The sequence below is a fragment of the Photinus pyralis genome, unplaced genomic scaffold (assembly GCF_008802855.1).
Source record: "Photinus pyralis isolate 1611_PpyrPB1 unplaced genomic scaffold, Ppyr1.3 Ppyr1.4_LG7, whole genome shotgun sequence".
NCBI lineage: Eukaryota > Metazoa > Arthropoda > Insecta > Coleoptera > Lampyridae > Photinus > Photinus pyralis.
The window spans coordinates 2,297,115-2,303,114 of NW_022170738.1; positions in this window are offsets into that span (position 1 = coordinate 2,297,115).

The following is a 6,000-nucleotide window of genomic DNA, read 5'->3' on the forward strand; positions in this document are numbered from 1 at the left end:
TACGGATGTAAAATTTTATTTTATGAGCAGTGAAGAGCATGTTTAATAAGCTTTCCAGAGAGGTATCACAAGCTTTAAGATTTTAAGTCAGTATGGGTAGTGATTGTTACGAGACTGGAATACCTAACATTTCAAGAAACTAACAAATCAGATGAATTCTTCTATTCATCGGAAGAATCTTCTTAATAATTTTATCGGAAGAATTTAAAGAAAAGGAAGAATTCAAAGAAACTGAAGAATCCAAAAAATCTGATGGGTCAAATGGTTCTTAAGAATTGCACGCAAACACATAAGAAAATCAAAAAAAAATTAAGAAAAAAAGTAGAGGAGGAGAAGGATCTGAGTCTTATGGATTATAACCCTTATTAAACAGCATTATTAGAGAGGTTTGTTGTATTATTACATTATAAACATACTGTTCACCCAAGGGGCAAACCACTGAGCCATTATATACTTACCAGAATTCCAAAAGTATAAAAGAATTCCAGAATTCAAAAAAATACCATCAGACCTCCAAAACTGCAAAATAATTCCATTCAAATTCAAAAATTCCATTTACTTCCAAAAAGATCTCCAATGAGAATTTTAAGTTGATATTAATGTCGTGTATGCTTATGCTTGTAAAAAGGATTGATATTTATTTGTGTGCCTACATTATGATTTAGTTTTTCACGTAACATTTAAGGAAACGCCAAAAGAAAAGCGAGGAAAATTACTTTCATTTATTTAATTTTTTATTTTATTTATTTATTGTCTCTTTTGTTCTAGGCCCTCAACAGGCTTACGCCAAATTACAGAATGATCCGCATAATGCTTTTAGAGGTTCCCCTGCAGAAGGTCTTAAGTTGTTCTATACTACTCCGGTATTTACCTTACGAATTAGGAAAACAGAGGGAAAACTGCAGGAAAACCTAATTCGGAGAAGCCGGCAGAATACTCGAAACGGATCTAAGGAAATTCCCATCTCTGCCACAGATGAAAAATTCCTACCTCAGCCCAGGTTCGAACATCCGACCTCCGGGTTTGGAGCCCACTGAGCTACAAACCCGTGATCATGAAGGACAACTAAAAAAATTTAAAAGTGACACTTGGCGAGTACGGCTGCCTCGCCTCATCTCGCTACATTACAAATTTTTGGGGGTTTTCTTGGTTTCCTTTACAATGAAAGGAATTATTTTTGTGAAATATTTAAATATTTATGACATTTGACTCCACACGAGAACATAGCTTCGCCTTCGGTGGCTGCGTAAATGTCAAATAACTTCGAAAACAAAATAAATGCTTTTTTAACTGAAAACCCCTTATACAATATTAAAGATTTTCTTAACATTGACGTTAAATTATAAGTTTTAGTATTTCTTGAAGTTTACGTCTTATGTTTTATGTTATAGCAAGTCTCTGTGCTTTATATTTATATGTATTGTTCTGCTTTTATGACGCGTGTAAACATTACTTTTAATGTACTAGTACAATGAATATATTATTATTATTATTATTATTAGAAACCATGTCAGTTTGACATAACATCATATTGACAAAGTCATACTGATTTTTTATGACGCACTCGAAAATGCCATCAGAACAGATAGTGCCATTTGAAATAAGTAAGTTCCGGTATCGTTCTGAAAAGCTGCCAAGTGCCATCTTGATAATATCTTTAAATGAATCCTTTTAATTGGTTATTATTCAAAAAAGGTAATGGAGTCCCGAATTGAAATTCCAAACCGTTCCTGAGATACTTCTAATAATGATCTACTTAAGCAAACCACCTTGTACAGGGTGTAAATCGAAAAGTGATATGATAAAAGAAAAACATAGTCCATGGCTACTTAGACTAAAAACGCATGAAAACAGAATCTTTATAATTAATTCTTTCGCGCACAAGATGAGGTAGAATAATCGTTTCACATGATTTAGATGCAGAATTTATACCTATCTCTATAACTTTTATTTGAAGTATTTTTGGGTAAAATAATTAGGACACGTTTGCGCAAAGAAAAAGTAATTTCCCATGTTAAACGCCTATGTTCCACTTTTCGATTTACACCCTGTACATGAGACCACGTAACCGCCGGAGTACCTATCAAAAAAACCGGATTATCGAGAGTAATAGAAAAAAGGCCAGTTTTACTGTGAATATATGTGCATATAATGAAAATGCTTATTCAAAAAAGGTAATGGGTCCCAAATCGAAATTCCAAACCATTCCTGAGATAATGATCCACTTAAAAACACCACCCTGTATGTCGGTTTATCAAGATTGAACTGTAATCTCGAATATTTTAAGAATCTGAAAGATTTGATGAACCAGAAGAATCAGAAGAATTTATAGGATCAAAAAATGTTTTTAAACAGTGATAGAATTGATTAAAATTAAAGAACGCGACTGATCTGGAACTGAGGAATAGGAATAAAGCGATCAAATAAAACACTTTGAAAAATCTTAATTAAAATGAATCTGAAGAAAGTGGAGAATTGTAAACACTTGGAGTACCGAAAACAATATGAAAATGCCGAAGAAACGACTGAAAAATCCAAACAGATAATCTTAAATCAAACAATTTGACTACATTCGCGACTAAATTTAGTGGTGAATTTTGATATACGAATCCCACCCTCACTACATTGAAACAGTGGTAACTCCAAAAACATATATTGCAAAAAATTGTTCCAAGGTACTTACTTCGTTCCCCCTTAATTTAGATTAGTTAATTTATTCGTTCAGCAGGTTGTTGCCGTGAAGCAAGGTAAGAATGGTTAAAACTAGATTTAAAAGATTATGCTCATGGTCGTTTAGTTGGTGCTTAATTGGAACGAAATAAAAAAACTTCCGACAGGTTCGTGTCGTCCCTTTCCCTTCTAGCAAAACGTTACAGAAATGAAATAATTCGGTGCGAAAGTTCTTGCTATAACGTAAATATGTTGTATTTTCTTTTTCAAAATAATACGATGTTAATTATAACGGGTCGTCCTACAAATTGAAACTATAAAAGATTATTGCTCAAGAATCCTGTTCGGCTACGGTTTTCAGTAATGCAAAACAATTTCCTTAACACTCTCACCCTACGATGGCTACGATATCCCAAAAAATTGTACATCAACCCAGTTCCGGCGTAAGTTAATCATTTTGGGTTGTATGTGGAATTTATTGTGTATAGAAATCAAGGTTTTACCAAAGAATACCGTGCCGTGGTTTTTTGCCCTGTTTATTTTGTAGTGATCGTAGAATAAGTGGTAAGACCAGAAGAAAGCTCAACTGCGGTAGCAATTTCGAATTTTAAGGCATGCCTTGTTTCACCACAATTCGTATTCGCTATGACCGTATTGTTTTCTAATCAAGAAAAAGGAAGTAGGTACAAACTGTAGTGAAAGTCAAAGTAGTCATCAAATCGTTCAATTATTATTCATATCACATACCAATGTAATAATTAACGATGGATATTTATAAACATAAATCACAACACGAAGCCAAGTAGTTCTATTTTTAAAAGAACCAATTTACTCATACCAAACTTCTAATTTTAATTATGACCGTGTATACTACTAAATCTAGCTACATATTACAAATTACAAAACGTCTTTGATTTCCTTTAGAATTAACCACAGTCAATTGTATTAACTCGCTGAACTGTAAAAGACATAAGCATCGAACCGTGGTGGACAGCTAATTATGGTAAAACACGATGTATTAATATACTCGCTATATAGAACCCACTTTCTACGCCAAATGATAAGTAATTATTGCAATAATGCGTTTAATACACGAAGCGGTAATCACCCGTATGACGTTACTTTCTCCGTTAAGCGCGGGCGATATTGTTACCAGTTCATCCGATAATTCTAATTTCAAATCAAGGTGAATGGCAATTTGTCGGAATTTTACTGCAGTTAAGTGCAAATTAAAAAGGTTGTAACAGTATAAGTGCTACTAATGTAATAATTGAGAAGGGAAGTTATGTAATTGTCGGTAATTACTCTATTTAGAAAAAATTGTTCTGTTAATATTAAGTAATACTATATGTAATATCCATTTGTAAATAGTTGTTTATTATAAATGTGAAACAATGTTCTTTTATTCTCACACTAATGCCAGTGTTCAGATCTTAAATTACGTTGCAAATTTAGGAAGAATTCCTTGTACCCCCCTAATCCTGAACCGTAGAGCTCCCGGCTGCTATTGACATACGGTGGGAAAAGGAAAAAACCTTGTGGTAGGGGCATGCAAGTAAGCTGTATTGGATTTCTTGATATTTTTCTGAAATCGGAAAGATGGCGAGTCTCATCTCTGAACCTGCTCGACCAGCGCTTCGTTGAGCATTTCCAGAACGTAAAGTAATGGCACTGATGAGTAGCTGACAATTGTAAGAGAGGGTACAATGATGTATACCCACCTTAATGGAGAACTCAGGAGAGCAAAGACATAATCAGTGATTTAATCAGTATTCTTTTATTATCTTGCCCTAAATATCTCTGTTTAACAGTAATGATTCTCAAGAAAAAAAGTCAAAGCTGTAGTGGAAGGGATCTCTTAACTGTCAAGTTTATTACATCTTCAAAGATCGACAAGTCAAATACTTTCCGCAATCTTTTTATTCAAAAACGGATAATCATGCATTCCAAGGCACATTCTGTAGGGCTTTGTACTATCTGGTGGGGGAATACCTGTAGTTTTAATCTCTATACCATTGATCAAGTTCGGTATGGTAAGTCTTCAAATTCTCGATTAGGTGGGTTTGGTAAATTTAAAAGGAAAATCAATTATACATGTATCTAGTACTTCTACTTATACGTTATATAATATTTATATATGCACAGTACCTGTTTCTATAGCTATCTGCAATTGCAAAATATTCAGTGAGATTATTATCGATCACTACAGCTGAACTACTTTTATATTATGCCACTATGAAATGGCAACTATTAGAATGTACCTACCTAGACTTGTCAAACTTGATTTATCGTCACTATTTATAAAGTTTTTGAATATTTATCACGTAGACATAAATAACGTGGTAACATACTGAGAAACATACAACTAATCCTGTTATTCGTTTACGCGTTTTAATGCAAAAAAGGCCTTAAGGGCTCTTTATTTCTTGAAGAGTGGTGGGAAGGGCTGAGTCTTTACTAGTTGTTCAATAAATTGTGAATGCATTTAGGCAAAGATTACCATCCTTTCTCCATGAGGGATGCTGTCTCTTAAATAAAACAGTTGTTCAATAGAGATCGAATACTTTGTGATAAGGTTTTCTTCAGCCTCCAATAACAAGAGTAGATTTGTCTCGACGTCCTCGAGTCATTTTTTTACCACTTTTTCGGCCTCTAATGCCAAGAATATATATGTATCAACGCCCCTTATTCATTTCTTTACCACTTTTGAGCTCGTAACAATTTTTTTCACCCCTTAAAGTCCTCTTTCTCCACTTATTCCAATACGGTGACCAAGAATGAGTATGTCTCGACGCCCTCTAGTCATTTGTATACCACTTTTCAGCGCGCAACAATTTTTCTCAGCCCTTAACATCGTCTTTCTCCGCTTATTCAGCTTTCAGTAACAAGAATAGTATGTCTCGAGTTGTTTCTTTACCACTTTTGAACCCACCACAATTTTTCTCAACCCTTAAAATCATCTTTCGCCGCTTCTGCAGCCTCCAATACCAAAAATAGGTATATCTCAACCCCCTCTAGTCACTTCTTTACCTCTTCTGAGCTCGAAACAATTTTTCTCGCCACTTAAAGTCCCCTTTCTCCACTTATTCCAATACCATGACCAAGAATGAGTATGTCTCGACGCCCTCTAGTCATTTGTTTACCACTTTTCATCCCGCAACAATTTTTCTCAACCCTTAACATCGTCTTTCTCTGCTTATTCAGTCTGCACTACCAAGAATTGTGTGTCTCGGCGCCGTCGAGTTATTTCTTTACCACTTAAGCCAACCACAATTTTTCACAACCCTTAAAATCGTCTTTTGCCGCTTCTTCGGCCTCCAATACCAAAAA